General features: G+C 29.4%; 1 protein-coding gene across 2 annotated transcripts in view; it reads left to right on the forward strand.

Annotated features, from left to right (window-relative positions):
• Positions 1-4,052: 4,052 nt before the first annotated feature.
• Positions 4,053-21,140, forward strand: part of LOC119600302 (putative uncharacterized protein DDB_G0267840) — a 137,714-nt gene continuing 120,626 nt past the window's right edge. For both annotated transcript variants that reach the window (XM_037950455.1, XM_037950456.1), the window contains exon 1: positions 4,053-5,031. The gene's annotated coding sequence lies outside the window, so the exon portion shown is untranslated. The remainder of the gene's footprint in view (positions 5,032-21,140) is intronic.

Here is a 21,140-nt window from a genome sequence, read left to right on the forward strand (position 1 = left end):
TGAGCGGGGTAGAGAAGAATGGGGGGTAAGAAAACAAACATGATTTGGGATTTTCATGATTGTTTTTGACATTCCTCTTTAAACTCATTCGTACTGTTGATATTATGCTCATGTAAAAAAATAATTATGTCTTTTTTTTACATGAAAACATTAAAATTTGCATTAAAAAAATACTATAGCGTGTAATTAAATTTTTTTAAATCAAATTAAATGGTTTTTATGTTAAAAATTTCATTTTATTTTTATTACGAATAAGTAATTAAAAAGGATTATACAATTAAACATCCAAAAAAGACATGCATAGTTGCATGTAAAAAATCACCGTATAAATGTTCATGATTTTTTGGAAGATTCTCAAAAGAGAATTGGAAAAAACAGACGTCTGAAAAGTCTTCATGTAAATTGCGCCTTAGTGTACAAAAAAGCACTACTTTGGTAACTTTGTTAAATGTCAAAAGCAGAGCTGCCACATTGTTTTATGTGGAAAAAGCACCCAAAACTTTTTTTGATTTTTTTATAAAAATTCTCGTCAAATACACCGATACAACAGTGCAAAAAGAGTGGTTGACTTGGATACACTGTTTTACCTATATAAAATTACTGTTTTATCGATTAAATTGCAACGGTTTTTGTGTACACTAACAGGTTATGTTTAATTCTCATGTGAAAAAACCCTAAAATATCTACTACGCCAGATTTGACGAAAAAAATTGTTTTACCACTTTTCGTCAAAATTTTAGAAATTTTGGGACTATGAATAAAAATTATTATATTACTTACCTATGTATGTACTCAATCCATTTAATAATGGAACGAAAAATATTGCGAAATTTTTATTTTTAGAATAGTAATTACTTGTTTATAACACCTTAATTCTTACCTTAAAAATTAATCATATAAACAAAACACAATTTGTATACCATAATGATGTACGGCGGCCAAAATCCATTTCCAATTTGTTGTGGAATGAATGACCGTGCAACCAAGAACGGTGTCGTATGAGAAACTTTATTTATAGAGTAACGATGTCAAACTGTGCATAGCATGCATGCATGCATTTGTATTGCCCGCCCGACTGGCTGACACGAGACGAGTAAAACAAGATGCTGCCTGCCTGCCGGCCTGCTGCTACAGCACACATCCAACAAGCAAAACTTCTTCAGGGCGGCAGATGTTGTCAGTATCCTCTTATAATGCGTAACGTAAACATATGCGCCGCAACAAATTCAAAACTAATAATACTTCGAAACATTTTTAAAATACCGAAAATAAGAAAAATAAATACTTTAAAGTTTAAACTGAAAAAAGAAATTTGAAAAACCAACTAAAAAAGTGCAACAACAAACAACAAGTGAAAAAAATCAAGCAATTTTTTTAATTTAATTTTAAACTAAACGTAAAAAAGTCAACGAAATTCATGAAATAGTTTCTAAATCTAATTCTACGTAAATGGAATTGGAAAAACTAGAAGCGATTAAGAAAAAATATAAAAATAAATTTCTTAAACAAAAAAGTTTTACAACCAAAAAATACTTTGGGAGATTTTTCAAAGTGCAAAAATCACTTAAAAGGCAATTGGTAACGAGTTCACACATTAAAAAGTGAAGTGGATGACAAAATTTACAAAAAGTTATTATTATTATTATTATTATTATTATTAAAATTTATTAATTATGTATATTAAAAACACGTTTATTTACGAAAAAGTGTTTTAAGCAAAAAGGTTAACGGTTAAAAGACAGAGTTGCATTTTTTTAAAGTACGTTATTTGGTTTGTACTTATCTCGTATCAAATTTATTTAACCAATTTATTACGCATGTAAGTATTGTTGTTGTAAAAGAAAATTGCTCTAGTTGTTTTTATAAATTTTGTTGTTGGCATTTTTGAATTAATTATCATGAATGCTTTTTGCTCGGTCCAACCAAACTATTTTTGGTTTAAACGACCGCAAAATGTCATTTGGACACAAAAGAATTTTGTAAAATTTAGCCAAAAAATATTTTTCTTATAGATAAAACCAAAAGTTTAACTAATTAATTGATTACATTAATATTTTTTATATACTTTAAATCTGCATATGATTAAAGAAGAGTATTACTCAATTTTGTTTATTTTTTTAAAAACCAATAAATAACATTTTCATTTTTCACAACAAAAAAATGAAAAAATGAATGATAGAAGAAAAACAGCAAAAATAAATAAATATTTATTTAATAAACCAAACAAACTTAAAACAGAACACAAAAGTCGCAACGTTAGTTATACTATATTCTATATACAATTTTTTTTATGAAGAAATGAAAAATAGAAAATAAATATTTTTACATGTGGTTTTTTGTTGTAACTCAAAGTGATGAATGAAGAAGGATGCCATCCATATTACAAATCCGTTTTTATACAAATCGGATAAGATTTAGCCTATATTTCCCTCTTATAACAGATCTATAGATAGCTAGATGGATAGATAGATAGATAGATAGATAGATAGATAGATAGATAGATAGATAGATAGATAGATAGATAGATAGATAGATAGATAGATAGATAGATAGATAGATAGATAGATAGATAGATAGATAGATAGATAGATAGATAGATAGATAGATAGATAGATAGATAGATAGATAGATAGATAGATAGATAGATAGATAGATAGATAGATAGATAGATAGATAGATAGATAGATAGATAGATAGATAGATAGATAGATAGATAGATAGATAGATAGATAGATAGATAGATAGATAGATAGATAGATAGATAGATAGATAGATAGATAGATAGATAGATAGATAGATAGATAGATAGATAGATAGATAGATAGATAGATAGATAGATAGATAGATAGATAGATAGATAGATAGATAGATAGATAGATAGATAGATGGATAGATAAATAATAGATAGATAGATAGATAGATAGATAGATAGATAGATAGATAGATAGATAGATAGATAGATAGATAGATAGATAGATAGATAGGTAGATAGATAGGTAGATAGATAGATAGATAGATAGATAGATAGATAGATAGATAGGTAAAATTCTACTTTAATTTTCGAAGAAATTAAAAATTTCCTCTAATTTCGTTAAATTGTTTATTTAAAGAAAACAAACTAATTGATGGAGAAGAAATTTTATGAGGACCGATCCTCATAAAATTTTGCATAGTGATTTTGGATAACAAGAAACTTACTTATGTCGAATTTCATCACTATATTCGTATTTTTAAACAAGTTATGGCTGTTAAAGCTGCTTTTCGAGGGGCCACTTGTATGGGGGCTATCCGAAAACGTGGACCATTTTCAATACCAAACAAACCTTACCTATAAGAAATACTTATGTGAAATTTCAACCCTCTAGCTCTTTCCATTCGGACTCTATCAACAGACAGACAGACGGACGGACGGACAGACGGACAGACATGGCCAGAATTTAATAAGGACCCAGAATATATATACTTTTGTGGGTCTATGACCAATATTTCGATGTGTTACAAACGGAATGACAAAATCAATATACCCCCCATATTTTTTGATGGTGGGTATAAAAAATTGTATCGGGCATTTTGGCTTAATTAGCAAGGTTTGCTTGTTAATTTATAGTGTGGCCACTCTACAAAAAACCAATTGTTATTGTAATATTTAGAACATTTTCTTTTATGCAAAAAAGCTTTTCACGGCAACAACAACCAGCCAACCCCCACCCTCCAACAACACTAGTTGCAAATAATTGTTATTGTTTAGTTTGTCATAAAAAATATTAAGGAAAAAAGCTTTCTTAAATTTAGCGTTTATTTGGTATTATTTTCTCATTGTTATTATTTTCGTTACTCATTTCAAATAATCTCGGCAACGGCCAACAACAAAACACACACTCACTAACTCATTCACTCACTCGCTTGTCTAGTGCGTTAGTTAGACATGTCTTGTTTTTGTTGTTACTAAATGTGATGATGATGATTTTTGTTTTTGTTATTTTATTCTTTTTCTTTTTGTTTGTACGAAAAAAAAGTTTAACTTTTTGTGCCGAAAGGCAGCTAAAGCTTTGCTGGTCAAATTAGTCAATCGGAGTCGTCCGGCCGAAACGAAAGATCTCGCTTTTCATTGAATAAAAAAAAATAAAATTAGTTTTTTAATAAAATTTTGCAACTAAAATAATAAATAAATTATTCTCTTAAAATACATCTCTTGTTGATTAAATATTAGAATTTAAGAAAGTAACAGTGAATTTTCATAACGAATTAAAACGACGAAACCATTAAATTTATAAATAAATAGAAATAGTTAAAGGCAACAATAAAATAATAAATCTAACTAAATAAATCGCAATACATATACAACGAACACACAACCAAATACATACTTATAAAATTGTCTAATAAAACGGTAAATTTGCAAAAACGAACTTAGTAGCAGCAGAAAGAAGGAATTATTTTTTATTAAGAGAAAGAAAATTAATGAAACTAAAAACTAAAGAGAAACTAAAAAAACCACGCGTCTAACGGTAAATCAAAGTAAAGTGTAAAATAACAAAGTTTTCAACACATTTGCAATAAAAATAAATTAAATAAATAAATTACTTTATAAATAACATAAAATATACGAAAATATAAACAAAAATTTCAATTTAAATAAACATTTTTGCAAAGCAAAGAAGAAGTATACTCCTTTAAAAATTACACAGAAAGAATTTAGTAGTATTAACTTAACTTAATAGTGACGTCATTTCCCGTTTTTGAAACATTACGAATTATTTATTTATTATTAATGCACTTAAATGAAAATATAAATACACTACTATTTTTATAAGAGATAAAAAGCAAAATTTTATTATATTATTATAAAAAAAGGAACATTAAAAAAATTTGTAAGAAAAAAGAAAAATAAATTTTTTTCATATGATATAAACACAGTGTGTACGAAAATAAAACCGACAAAAGTGCCATCATATTCTACTCATACAAAGGATATTTTGGAAAGTATAGAAACATTAAGGATTAACTAATCAAAGGATTCAAAAAGTTTTGGTATGTCTTTTTAAATTTTTGTTGATTCAGTATATTTATATAGATACAAGTACTAAATCTTAGGTTATGTAGTTCAAATCGGTTAAAAATATTTTATTCTTTAAAAATCATAGTCAACAAGTTTTATTAGAGACAATCTTAATTAATAAGTGAAGATTTCTAAGTGCTTAATGTGACTACACGCCTTGACGGCCCACAGTGGTATAGGAAAAAAAGAGGGAAATAATTCGCTAACTTCTAAACGGTTAATCCGATTTTGATGATTTGGTATGCACAAAGAGAAGGTGTTGTCGAGTTTAGGTTTTGAATTTGGACCTTATAGGCCAACCAGGGGCCCGGCGGGGGGTCCTCAAACTAGGACACCTCGGCTATGTTAAATTTTTAAAACGATACTATTTTTCATTTAAGTTCCGATTTAAAAAAAATCGTATATAGAATCTCCTCATCGAGCACTATAAAAAATGTCGTCGTAGCAGTAAATGATCTCTTATAGTTTAGGAGATATTCGCATTTGAAAATTAAAATTTTAAAATTTTTACCGTCCTTACTTTAGTTTTTTGATAATAGCGGGTCCAAATATTCCCGATTTTCGCCATTTTTTTATTCGCTTAACAACAAGTTTATATATCAAGCAGTGAAAGGATTATGTAAAAATCATGACTGAGTCCAAAGTTATAGGCATTTTAATTTAAAAAATTAAAAAAAGGCGATTTTTTCCCATTTTTTTGGGAAAAAAGTATCTTTTTCTTTTTAAGTTATCTAAAAAGTTTCTAAGAAGATGTATATAGAATTTATACTTTTTGGAAAGCTGACTTTACATAAAATACGATAAATGAAACAAAACCTAAAAATGTTTGATACCGAGGGGACCAGGTCCATCCAAAAAAACCCTATTTTTTATGGAAAATTCAATTTTGAGCAAAAATTCTCAAATCGCATAGTCGATATCAAATTATAGTGACCTGTTTTATATGACCCAATATGTTCTTAATCATTTTATAACGGGTTTCGATAACCCAGCCCCTGGTATGGATATAATAGGCAAAAAACCAAAAAATCCCATTTTTGGGATTTTTTAAAACTTTTTTGGGAATTCCGGGATTTCTAATAAGAAAATGAGGAGATTCTATATACGAAATTTTTTTTAAATCGGAACTCAAATGAAGAAATAGTATCGTTTTAAAAATTTAACATAGCCGAGGTGTCCTAATTTGAGGACCCCCCGCCGGGCCCCTGGTTGGCCTCTAAGGTCCAAATTCAAAACCTAAACCTAAAAACGACAACACCTCCTCTTTGTGCATACCAAATTTCATCAAAATCGGATTAACCGTTTAGAAGTTAGGGAAGAGTTCCCTTAAAACCTAACAATCTCTCTTGATGCACAACTATGTCTAAGCCTAATCACAGAGACAGACTATCAAGATTAACGTTATCATGAGCGATGCCGAAGCAACCTCATTATCGAAAGACTCGCCTAACCTTTTTTCGGCAACAGGACCTAGAGATCTTTGGGAGGACGAATATATAGGTAAATATAAATTGGGGTTCCTCTAAAGCTGAGTAAAGTCAACATTTAATTAACTGAACCCAATAATTGCCGCGACAGAAATAGCTACAACAATAGGTGGCGAAGAATTACCCACATTAACAAGGTTTAATCAACCAGTACTATTACTCCTCGGCTGGAACAATATCTAGATTTTCCCGAAACTACCAATTGTAAACCTGACAATTCCACTACGTCGGACAAGGTAATGGGTTGTGAGGAAACCTCCCGTTTCGATGCATTCCTTGACCTAGTCAACAGCACCGAAAGACTTTTCCCGAAGTTAAAAAACTCCGAGAATGACTCCAAGGAATCTATTGATTCTTCAAGATTTTAGTTCCGACAAGGTCTATCTCCCTGGATTGTAATAATACCAAGGTGATAAAAGATTCACATTTTATGTAAAGTCTGACATTCACAATGTTTTCATCAATTTTGGACATTTAGAGATATTGATCAATGTCGGGAAATTTATGGTCTCCAGTCCATAAACCTAAAGGTTATTAATCTAAATTTCAACTTTATCGATAAGGACATTAGTTCTCAGTATAAAAAGCCAGAAATCCGAAAAAATAGGCGTTTGCGGAGTTTTCATTTTGCACTGTCCTTGGCCATTTTTCTTTTTTGATGATGCTCGATGCTATGTCGTTCCAACAGAACAGTGCTTGCTATATTTCGGCCTATTTGTGTACTCAAATTATGAATAAAATTGGGCCCAACGTCACTCGTTTCAGTGCTATATATAGTCGATCGAAAAGGATATTTTATATTCCCTCAAGTTTGGGTCATAGTGCTGGAGAAGGATTTTGTAAAACCTTTTAAAATATCGAAATTTAATGAACGCTTTTTTAACGAAGAACATTAAAATGGACAACTCCTTATTCATCAGAATTATTTATTTGATTTAAGCGGAAGTAAATTGGACCCATATAAATCATCAAAAACAACTAACAATTAACCAAATACCATAAAAAGAGCATTCCCATTTAAATTAAACACTTTACAGCTCCTTTTAAGGAGCACTAAAGTTGTGATGTTCAAAAAAAAGTAATGACCACTGCTAGATATAAAAATAATAAACACTTTTCCTTATTTCTCGCTAGCTACCCCAGACATAGCATACTATATAATACAAATACGTATCATTATTTTTGGGCGCTGTGTCCGTATTTGTAATATTTTAGTTTAAAATTAATTCTTGTCAAACAAATGGTGCACGTGAATGTAAAAAAACATATTGGCAGAATTCCAATTAACTACAAACAAAACTATATACATACTGTGAAAATTAGAAAACAACTATGGACGAAACAAATCATGTACCGAAAGAACTTCATTAGAATATTTAATTAAGTAACTTGAGTAATATATTTTGTAATCTATTTGTTGTTCACCACCAACGACCATATTTAAAAGAGATTTTTTTTTTTTTTGATATTTGCGCTAATCATATTTATAAATATGATAATTATTTTATGGTTGACAAGAAAACCAAAAATGAAAGTGAAAAATAAAATTTTGTAAATGGTCAACTATTGTGGATGAGTTTTGCTTGCTCAATACCTAATTATTGTCTAGACCGTGAAAACACGTCATTGGGTTATAATAATAGAGATGATAGAAAATTTTGTATGTGACAACTGTCATCGAATAATTAGCTAAGACCTTCTTTATATGCCAAATCAACTTACAGTTTCGGAAACTATGGCTCTAAAAGCCTTGTAGAGGCGATGTTACACTTATAGCCTGTTTAGAGAACCGTTAGTTTAACGATCGGAAGTTACTGCATGATCAATTATGAAATAAAATGTGCTGTAGATCTTTAGTTTTTGAGGTTATAACGGATTTCCATCCTTGTATTTAACATCGAGATCTTTAAACCCTTCGTTAACGAACTAAGTATAAAAAGCTTATGCAGGCGCGGATCCACAAAAAAATTTCCCCCCCACAAACGCTTGAGCTGGATCCTCGCCTGTACTTATGAGAACTTTATTGTCATTCTTAAGATCATCTGGGATGAGAAAAATCTTCCGATTGATTTAGACAGACATGTTTTTATGTTGAACATTGGAATTGAGCCGTTGCGACACATATAGCGTGTATAGAGATCTATTTGTCAATTATTTTGATATCGGTATATGCTGCAAGATCAAATACGAGGTAAAACGTGATGTAGATTTTTAGTTTTGGAGGTTATTACGAATATATATTGCAAATGGATTTCCAAATGCAGCAGTTACAAAACAAATCTCAAGAGCTTAAGTTATGCTCGAAATGCTGATTTAGAAGAACTTATTGTCATCTTTAAGATCACCTAAGATGAGAAAAGTCTTTAGATTGGAACAGCGAAGACACATTATTATGATGAAGATGGAAACTGCTTTAATCTAATTTTTATTTCGATTTGTAATATGAAGTCAAGTACATTCCCGATTTAAAATTTGTTCTAGATAATCGTTAAATAAAAATGAAAGGTCGTGAAGATCGTTTGAGGTTTCGTTTTCGATTTAATTTGGACTAGTAATAAGATAATGAAGATGATGTGGACTTAGAAATTGTGTAAACGAATATAATTAACCATTAACTTAAGTAACCGGAATTTTACTTTCGGATTACAAGAGATTGTATGAAATAAATTGTATATCGTTCAATAAGAAAATCTGGGTCAATGTTTTGAGATTTCTTTTCGGAGAAGAAATATTATATTTTTCTATTTCTACAGAATGGATTTATTCTCAAATTGGATGATATGGTTTCAGATATTCTTAAAGATCGATATGAGAACGAGTTCTTGGCAGATATTAGAGATTCTTTCAAGGGAATGAGAAGAAAAATTGAATTTTCTATAAGTTTTTGCAAATTTCACAACGTTTCCGGAATCTTTGACGCAATACATTCTAATTTCTATACAATTCTCTATGTTTCAACTAAATTACCGTTACTTTTTCATCAGTCACGATCACTCACTATATCATCGCTGTCAATTAGTCATCTAAAATATAAACATTTATATTTTCACACTATTTAAAGAAAAAACTACATGTTTGGTGGGGATGTAGTATAATGATTTATTAATATTTACCAAAAATTATTAAACAACAACATTTCTCTCGCAAAGAAGCAACTCTCTTCTACTAAATGATGATTTAGTGACATTTGAATCATTCATTAAAGACAAGAAGAGAGAGAGAGAGGAAGATCTTGTGCTTAGCAGTGATGTCATTCACTGCAGCTGTTTGTTGTTGGTAAAAAAGATATGTATGTATGTGTACTTTATGATGACTGTCAAGGCGTTTCCCGAAATCTGTACAAATGATATTGCAGATCATGAAGTGCATAATGACAATAAATAAATAAATATGAGAGTCTAAGTACTTGGCATTTCAATGAAGTTGTTTTATAGCTTACACAACCCAGCAATAAATGTATGTACCTACATATATTCCAAAAATTCCCTTAGAAAGTGGAGTAAAGATTCCAAAACTCTCATACTTACAATATGGTTTACCAAAATTTCGGAAATATTTTAAATTTATATGAATATCTTCCAAATGTTTTGCTAGTTTTGCTTGAAACTTTGCAATTTTAACCTAAATAAGTGGGAGTTTATAAAAACACACATTCATATAAAGAAATATGCTTCTTCTTTATTTCTAAATATGTATGAATGAACTCATTTTCCACAATTATTGTTTTCATTTCAACGTTCTTCTTACACACAAATCAAAAAAAAAAAAAAAAAAAAACGCTAGAAAAACTTGTAAAACTTTGTGGAAATTTTGTAAATTTTTATTATTCACAAATTAACACAACAATTCTTTAAACAACTTTAATGGACTTGTTACAAATAACAGAAACACTATAAAAATAAACAAAAATCTTTACAATGAATACAAAAGCGAACAAAAATCTGAAACAGAAATAAATATTTAGAAAAATATCTACTTGTGGCTCAATATTCTACTTATACACTCGAAAAACCCCAATAATTAGAATACTTGAAAATTTTTGAAAAAGATAATTTCAACAATCTCCAAAAGGGATTTTTGTTATATTATTGTTTTTATACCCTCCACCACCATCAGTGGTGATAGAGGGTATATATAAGTTTGTCGTTCCGTGTGTAACACCAAGAAATATTCATCTAAGACCCAACAAAGTATATATATTCTGGGTCCTTATCAAATTCTGAGTCGATTTAGCTATGTCCGTCTGTCCGTCTGTCTGTCTGTCTGTCTGTCTGTCTGTCTGTGTAAAACACGCTCACGTTAAAACTAAGCAAAGGAAATAAACCAAATTCACCCAAAATATTTATTATTATCCTAAGCAGTTTGGTATTGAAAACCAGCAAAATCGGTTCACAACGTAAAAAGTTATGAGTAAAAATTTCAGACTACCTCGAAAAAAATTACGTTTTTTTCAACATTCTTTTGAAGTTTTCTCAGAAACTACCAAAGATATTTCGATGAATTTTGTCACACATTATTTTTTCAGAGTAGTGATCAATTATATTCAAAATCTTTACAATCGATCCAATATTTCCCATAGCCCCCATACAAAGGTATATATTCCCGGAAATTAGTTTATCGTTAATAACTCCCTCAAATATATAGGTATTAACACGAAATTTTGTACATGAAAATATAATATGAACAGAAATAATACTCTCAAAGTAGATCTCAGTCGGTCCACAATTGGTCATAGCTCCCATATAAGGTCCTATTCCGAAAATCACCTAAACGCACATATTTCATTGATGAATAAAGCTATTGTGATAAAATTCGAGTTGGATATGTTTTGTGTACATACAAATCATTCTACAAAATTTTTTACGGATCGGTCCATTATTGGTCATAGCCCCCATATAAAGCCCACTTCCGAAAATCATTTAAAAGTTCATATTTCATTGTCAACTAAAGCTATTTTGATGAAATTCGACACAAATATGTTTAGTCGAAATACAAATCACTCTACGAAATTTTTTCCGGATAGGCCCATAATTGGTCATGGCTCCCATATAAGGTCCACTTCCGAAAATCACTTAAACGCATATATTTCATTGAATTATAAAGCTATCGGGATAAAAATCGACACAGATCTGTTTTGTATACATACAAATCATTCAACAAAATTTTTTACGGATCGGTCCATAATTGGTCATAGATCCCATATAAGGCCCACTTCCGAAAATCACTTAAAAGCACATATTTCAATGCCAAGTAAAGCCATATTGATAAAATTCGACACAAATATGTTTTGCCTAAACATGAATAACTCTACGAAATTTTTTCCGGATAGGCCTATAATTGGTCATAGCTCCCATATAAGGTCCACTTCCGAAAATCACTTAAACGCATATATTTCATTGAATTCTAAAGCTATTGGGATAATATTCGACTTGAATATGTTTTGTGTACGTACAAATCATTTTATAAATTTTTTACCTGTCGGTCCATTATTGGTCATAACTCCCATATAGGGTCCACTTACGAAAATCACTTAAAAGCACATATTTCATTATCAAATAAAGCCATCTTGATAAAATTCGACACAAACATGTTTTGTCCAAATATGAATCACTCTGCGAAATGTTTCCCGAATAGGCCAATAATTGGTCATAGTTCCCATATAAGGTTCACTTTCGAAAATCAGTTACACGCATATATTTCATTGAATTCTAAAGCTATAGGGGTAAAATTCGACTTGAATAAGTTTTGTGTACATATGAATCATTCTACCACTTTTTTCTCGGATCGGTCCATTATTGGTCATAGCTTCTATATAAGGTCCACTTCTGAGAGTCACTTAAACACACATATTGTCAAATAAAGTTAATTTGACAAAATTCGACACATATATGTTTTGTCTTTACATAAATCACTCTACGAAATTTGTTGCGGATAGGTATATAAAACATTGTACCAAATTTTTTCTGGATCGGTCCATATTTGGTAATAGGTCCACTTCAAAAATCCCTTAAACGCACATATTTAATTATCAAAAAAAGATATCTTGATAAAATATTATTTGTGCACATATGAATCACTCTGCGAAATTTTTCCGGATAGGCCCTTAATTGGTCATAGCTCCTATATAAAGTCCACTTCCTAAAGTCACCTAAACGCACATATTTCATTGATTAATAAAGCTATTGGAGTAAAATTAGACCTGATCTTTTTCTGCATATAAATCATTATAAGAAATTGTTTCCTGATCAGTCCATAATTGGTCACAACTCCCATTCTATTAAAATGTTTTCGAACTGGCGTTTTAATATACATTTTGCTGGACCTAATCAAAATTAGTTCGACAAAAATTTTGGCAAGTTATCTAAAAATTAGATAGTTAGATGGGTTTCAATAGAAAGTAGTTTGCTGGTGGAGGGTATTTAAGATTCGGCATAGCCGAATATAGCATTCTAACTTGTTGTTATTTTCATTGACACCCATTCCTCTGGAAGTTGATTAATTTTCCCCTTTAATTTTAACAGATGTTTTTTTGTTAAGTTCTAAACAATTATCGCCAGATAAATCATTCAAGTTGCCATGTGTAAAGTTTTTAAGGTCACATTGTCTTTAACCAGAAAGAAAAAACAAACACTAGAAAAAGGGACAATTTGTTCTACACAAAACGGAAATAGAGGGAAAGGGGAAGGAAATCTCTTTCACAATTTGAAAATGAAAGTGTTGAAATAGTGTACAAAAATGAACTTGAATATTTGTTTAGTTTGGAAAAATACTTTGATTTTTTTTTGTTTAGAAATAGTATATGAATGTGATTAGTATCTATCTATAAATATATTTTTAGTTTACATTTAAATCTTCACACCAAATGACAATAAAATTAGTTTGTGTTTTTCTTTTGGGTGTTATTTTTGGGACTAAGATAAAATCCAGACATTAGGACGCAATGTTTTCTCTATATATCCGTTTGACGTAAGTTAGAACTATAAATCTATCAATCGAAAATTGCTTTATTCCATCTGTTATCTAGCTTAAGAAATAGGCGATAATTTAGAAAAAATGTAAATACATAATTGCAGACTACAATTTGTTCGAATGATCATAAGATCTTGTTTATAACTTTAAAGTTATACTCATGGAATATAATTTCTATGATAATCATGTTCAAGATTCTTCGATTTGCTTTGGAATAGTACAATAAAATAGGATGTGGACTCATAAATTATGAAGTTGAATTAATTACCGAGTAAGTAAATGTCCACAATTTAATGTTCCCGAAAAACAAATGATCTTTTATACAAACCAAACATTTTTCGAAACTATTTAATATGGGTAGATCTGTTGATTTATCTATAGGAAAATGCTGTATGATTAACTTGAAACACCTTTATCAATCAAACAATGTCATGTTTTGATCTTTAACTTTTTGACATCTTTGGGTTTTGGGGGAAAAAGCTTTCACCGAAATGATCAATAGATGTCAAGTTTTGGTTTAAAAGTTCAATTAATGAATGTTTTGTAACATCCCTATGATTATTTGGGGAAAAAGCTTTCAATTTATGGGAATGAGAAGAGATTTAATAATTAAAATCGATTTTTTTATATTGTCGATTGGGGAAAAAAGCTTTAACCGAAATGATTTCGACACACATAAACAATTTATGGGAATGAGAAGAAACTTCATAACTGAAAGCTGTTGTTCGAAGTTTTACATCGATTTGGATTGTAAATTGTGTTTGAGATCGATAAATAAGTTATAGTGAAAGAACTTGTTGATGTTGGTACACTACTCCTTGACCATTCAAAGGATTCAAAGGTGTTCTTGGACTTTTAAAGAAGTTACATCACAATTTTCAATTAAATTCTATTAAGATTTCGATCGAAATAATTGATACGAAAGTTATCATGTCAAACTCGCCTTGGTTTCAAGGTTAATTGCAGTTACTGTTACGTGAACACCTGCCTTGACGGCCTTATTTCACGGCGGTCTTTTTCATCCAAAGGGACAGCTTTTCTGACGATTTGATCGTCACCAGTTTATAGTACCGGAAGACTATAGGTATTTTCCCCGGGATTGCAATAACACCAAGATTAGGGAAGATTCATCAAGGTAAAATGCCTCCGGGAGGATGCAGTTGCTATATAGTCCAATTTGAAATATATATCCCGAAAGCGATCATCAACGGATCAATTCCAAACAATCACTGCAAGAAAATTATTTTCAATTATTCGCCGATGATGTTGAATGATGTTTAAGTCGGGTGGGTTTTGTGTATATTTATCTCAAACCATAAGTAGTAAAACTCGTATTTAATAAATCAATATAAATAGCAGAAGTTTTTTAAGAAATATCTGCTAAAGTGCAATTATTTAACACATATGTTTACTTTTTCATCAGGCATGTAATGAGTGTGTTGGCGTAAAACTTAAAAAGCGTTTGAAGTATATTTGTAATGATGAGCAAAAAACCTTCACTTAAAGCACTTTTCCAAATTAGAAATACAATGTATTTAACCGCTCATTAACATTAAGTTGGGAATGTTATTAATTATTGTTTTTTAAGCGTTACGTACTAGATGTCACAGGTATGTAACGCAACAGTACCGTAAGTAAAAACAAAGCTTTCAAGGATAAGTTTATCCTGAACTTAATCGATATCCATGCAAGAATTGGAAATATTAAAGTTTTTAAAACTTTATGATTTAAAACCTTACTACTTATAACGTTACGTCAATAGATTTGTATCAGGCATGGAAAAATCAATAGTTTAGTACTTTTTCAATAGTTACTGCGGTTCATTCACGAAATTTTTGGACATCTTTTAACTTATACACATTTGATAAATAGTCAATAGACCATATTCTAGAGTCTAGTCTATAATCAAGTCTATAATCTAGCCTAGTCTTTAGTCTAGTCTATAGTCTAGTCTATAGTCTAGTCTATAGTCTAGTCTATAGTCTAGTCTATAGTCTAGTCTATAGTCTAGTCTATAGTCTAGTCTATAGTCTAGTCTATAGTCTAGCCTATAGTCTAGTCTATAGTCTAGTCTATAGTCTAGTCTATAGTCTAGCCTATAGTCTAGTCTATAGTCTAGTCTATAGTCTAGACTATAGACTAGACTATAGACTAGACTATAGACTAGACTATAGACTAGACTATAGACTAGACTATAGACTAGACTATAGACTAGTCTATAGTCTAGTCTATAGTCTAGTCTATAGTCTAGTTTATAGTCTAGTCTATAGTCTAGTCTATAGTCTAGTCTATAGTCTAGTCTATAGTCTAGTCTATAGTCTAGTCTATAGTCTAGTCTATAGTCTAGTCTATAGTCTAGTCTATAGTCTAGTCTATATTCTAGTCTATAGTCTAGTCTATAGTCTAGTCTATAGTCTAGTCTATAGTCTAGTCTATAGTCTAGTCTATAGTCTAGTCTATAGTTAAATTTGTAGTCTACTCTAGTCTATAGTCAAGTCTATAGTCTAGTCTATAGTCTAGTCTACAGTCTAGTCTATAGTCTAGTCTATAGTCTAGTCTATAGTCTAGTCTATAGTCTAGTCTATAGTCTAGTCTATAGTCTAGTCTATAGTCTAGTCTATAGTCTAGTCTATAGTCTAGTCTATAGTCTAGTCTATAGTCTAGTCTATAGTCTAGTCTATAGTCTAGTCTATAGTCTAGTCTATAGTCTAGTCTATAGTCTAGTCTATAGTCTAGTCTATAGTCTAGTCTATAGTCTAGTCTATAGTCTAGTCTATAGTCTAGTCTATAGTCTAGTCTATAGTCTAGTCTATAGTCTAGTCTATAGTCTAGTCTATAGTCTAGTCTATAGTCTAGTCTATAGTCTAGTCTATAGTCTAGTCTATAGTCTAGTCTATAGTCTAGTCTATAGTCTAGTCTATAGTCTAGTCTATAGTCTAGTCTATAGTCTAGTCTATAGTCTAGTCTATAGTCTAGTCTATAGTCTAGTCTATAGTCTAGTCTATAGTCTAGTCTATAGTCTAGTCTATAGTCTAGTCTATAGTCTAGTCTATAGTCTAGTCTATAGTCTAGTCTATAGTCTAGTCTATAGTCTAGTCTAGTCTAGTCTATAGTCTAGTCTATAGTCTAGTCTATAGTCTAGTCTATAGTCTAGTCTATAGTCTAGTCTATAGTCTAGTCTATAGTCTAGTCTATAGTCTAGTCTATAGTCTAGTCTATAGTCTAGTCTATAGTCTAGTCTATAGTCTAGTCTATAGTCTAGTCTATAGTCTAGTCTATAGTCTAGTCTATAGTCTAGTCTATAGTCTAGTCTATAGTCTAGTCTATAGTCTAGTCTATAGTCTAGTCTATAGTCTAGTCTATAGTCTAGTCTATAGTCTAGTCTATAGTCTAGTCTATAGTCTAGTCTATAGTCTAGTCTATAGTCTAGTCTATAGTCTAGTCTATAGTCTAGTCTATAGTCTAGTCTATAGTCTAGTCTATAGTCTAGTCTATAGTCTAGTCTATAGTCTAGTCTATAGTCTAGTCTATAGTCTAGTCTATAGTCTAGTCTATAGTCTAGTCTATAGTCTAGTCTATAGTCTAGTCTATAGTCTAGTCTATAGTCTAGTCTATAGTCTAGTCTATAGTCTAGTCTATAGTCTAGTCTATAGTCTAGTCTATAGTCTTGCGAAAAATTGATTAGCGAAGTACTTTAAAACCTAATAAGTACCGTTTTGTTATATTTAAAAATTTCAATTTTCCATGCCTGGTTTGTATACAAATTTATTGCAAAATTTGTTTACTCTTATGTTCGTTATTTAAAGAAAAAACAAACATTTGCTTTAAATTAAACAATAAGTAACGTCTATAAGTTTTTGGCAAATTAATTTTAAAGACTAATGAAATAATAAACAAAATTTCAGTAGTTTTTATTTAAATAATAAATATTTATTAATAATATTTGACTAGCTAGATAGACACACACTCTCTTCTATTATTTATGTATCTTATTTTATAGTTTTGCCCAAATGTTTAGAATTTGCTTTGCGGAATATGATTAAAAATTAAGAAAGAATTTGGGTTAATTGATTTTAATTGAGATAATTTTTCATGGCAATATATAGTTTTAATTTTGTATTATTTTAACTAGTAACCATAATAGTCTAACGGTTCATTTTAATTTAATTAATTTTGTGTTTAATAATTTAATAAAAAGTAATCTATATAGTATAATAATAATAATATTAACATTCACTTTGGCATAAGGGTTACGATTTTGCCACACCATTCATTTGAAACGTTATTTTTAAATACATTTTCATATATGGCCAAAACAAGTGCGATGATGACGATAATAATGATAATTATTGTTGAATCAATAAACATTTATAGACAACAACAAAAAAACTACCAAAAATTATACAAATAAAGTTAAATAAAAACAAAAATATAAACGTACAACATGCTCTCCTACACGTTTATATTTATAACAATATTTTTTTTTATATAAAAACTGCTGCTGGCTGACTGGCTACGCACAGTGGTAAAGATGAAAAGAAATTTTGTTAGAAATTTGTTATAAAATAAATCATATTTTCTTGTTAATTGCGTTACTGAAAGTCATAAATTTATTAAGTTTTTTTTATAATATTTATTTTGTTTTAAAACACGTTTTTGGTTTTCAAAAATAATAATTCATTAGTTTTTTTTTTGGATTTTTTAAATAAAATTTTACGTAGTTGTTTTAAAAAAAGTGACTCATATTTTTTGTATATTTTTTTCTTTAATAAAATGCCTCATTTCGTTAAAAAGACATAAAAATACGCTTCAATTTGTCATTTAAAAGTTCCTCAAATACATTTAGATTTAGGATACACAAACAAATGTTTTAGTTTAAAAATAATATTCTTTCTTCATTAATCTTTAAAATTTTAGATGTAGCAAAATAAAATTAAAATTAAAAAAAATATATATATTGAAAATTATTTCAAATATAAACGATTTGGGTCAGTTCTTTTTCTTCTGCGTGTATGAGGAGTGAGTGTTGTTTTTATTATGGTAATAATGTGTTTACAGTGGGGGAAAATTATGAAGGAATTCAAATATAGTTTTCGATTTTGTTATCTGGTGAATTTATCAATCATTTTAACAGCTGATTCTTATAAGAGGATGTTTTTTAAGATCGATATAGTGTGACTTCGGTGGGTTAGTTTTTTAGTCTGTTATCAGTCATTTTAACAGCTGATTCTTATAAATGGGTGTTTTTTTAAGACCGTTATAGTGAGAAATAAAAATTTTCACTAAAATTTAAAACTTTATGTTACTAAAATTTAAAATTTTCACTAAAAATTAAAATTTTTTAAAAAAATTTCAAATTTTTTCTAGAATTTAAAAATTTTATTAAAATTTCAAATTTTCACTAAATTTTATATATTTACAAAAATTTTAAATTTTCACTTACATTTCAAATTTTTCGTCAAAATTCAAAAAATTCAAAAATTTCGAATTTTCCCTAATATTAAAAAAGTTTTATTAAACAGTTTTGCTCTCTACTGTTAGTATGTGGCGAATTTTTTTCATTAAAAAATTAAAAATTTTTATTTTGAAATAAATTTTATTAAAATGGTACACAATTTTTATATCCATGTTTTTTGTTTTTTCTCCGAAAAAATATTTTCCACTTTAAAATAAAAAGAATTTCAAAAATGTTAACAAAAGTTCCAAAAAAAAAAAAGAAAATTCCTCTTAAAAGAAAAATAATTTTTAAAAAACTAAACTTTTTTTAACATTATTTACACGTACTAAGTGGAAGGAATGAAATAAAAAATCACAATTCCATGTTTATTAACACCCAATAAAATTTTTAAATTTATTTTATACATTTCCATTTACATTTCGTAAAATTTTATACATAATTTGTTTAGTTTGGGTTAAAATTAACTTCCCCTTTTTTTGAAAAAGCGGCAAGAATTATTTATTCATTTCTTCTACTTGTAACACTTGTAAGAAAAACCAGACTGACTTGCCAATGCTGAAGGTGCTGCGGGTGGCAATTTCTTAACATTAAAATGTTTTGTTGTTGATATATTTCCTCATCCAACTTTAAAAGAATTTGTGTTTCTTTTCAAATTTTATTAGCAATTTATTTTACAATTTTATTGGTTTTTCTTTTATGTCTTTATGTCCGATAATTAACTTGGTGTGCGGTAGAAGACCATAATACTTTTTTCGTTCATATTTAGTTTGTTTTGAAATTTATGTTAAATTTATAAGTGTATTTAAGCTTTTAAAGAAATAACCTTGAAAATGGTATTAAAATTTTAGCAGTTGTTTTGTGTTGTTGCTGCTTTTTATTTCCAATATTGAACAAATGGAATTCTATAAAAAAAATCACAGATAAACTGGGGGTGTGGAGTTTTAATACTAGTAGACGTCATGAAATAATGACTTTGTTTAGTGAGAATTGTTTACTTTTCTTAGGAAATAACAATAAACAGTGTTTATTGTTATTTTTATCCTTCACCTTAGATTACTTTAAAAGTAAAGAATCGCGTGAGAAAGATCTTCCAAATAGGTTTCAGTTGATATACATATTATCTACATTTGTAAATAACTTTGTATCGAGACAAATCTAAAAATATGACCACAAAACGAATATAACCGACAAACATTAATTTTTCCGATTTTACCCAAAAAGATCTATCAAATTCCTTTCATTTGATATATGTAGTTTAGTTTTAAAGTACTAATTTTTCCGCTAGTCAATCGATTGACTCTCGACGAGACTATAGACTAGACTAGACTGTAGACTAGACTATAGACTAGACTATAGACTAGACTATAGACTAGACTATAGACTAGACTATAGACTAGACTAGAGACTAGACTAGAGACTAGACTATAGACTAGACTATAGACTAGACTATAGACTAGACTATAGACTAGACTATAGACTAGACTATAGACTAGACTATAGACTAGACTATAGACTAGACTATAGACTAGACTATAGACTAGACTATAGACTAGACTATAGACTAGACTATAGACTAGACTATAGACTAGACTATAGACTAGACTATAGACTAGACTATAGACTAGACTATAGACTAGACTATAGACTAGACTATAGACTAGACTATAGACTAGACTATAGACTAGACTATAGACTAGACTATAGACTAGACTATAGACTAGACTATAGACTAGACTATAGACTAGACTATAGACTAGACTATAGACTAGACTATAGACTAGACTATAGACTAGACTATAGACTAGACTATAGACTAGACTAGACTATAGACTAGACTATAGACTAGACTATAGACTAGACTATAGACTAGACTATAGACTAGACTATAGACTAGACTATAGACTAGACTATAGACTAGACTATAGACTAGACTATAGACTAGACTATAGACTAGACTATAGACTAGACTATAGACTAGACTATAGACTAGACTTTAGACTAGACTATAGACTAGACTATAGACTAGACTATAGACTAGACTATAGACTGGACTATAGACTAGACTATAGACTAGACTAAACTATAGACTAGAGTATAGACAGGACTCTATTTATTTTATATATTTTTTCTTATGTTTTGGAAATTTGAAACATTAAATTTTAATTTA

This window comes from Lucilia sericata, unplaced genomic scaffold, assembly GCF_015586225.1.
Source record: "Lucilia sericata isolate MDLA Ls3-8-SP2 unplaced genomic scaffold, ASM1558622v1 Contig000110F_arrow, whole genome shotgun sequence".
Taxonomy (NCBI): Eukaryota; Metazoa; Arthropoda; class Insecta; order Diptera; family Calliphoridae; genus Lucilia; species Lucilia sericata.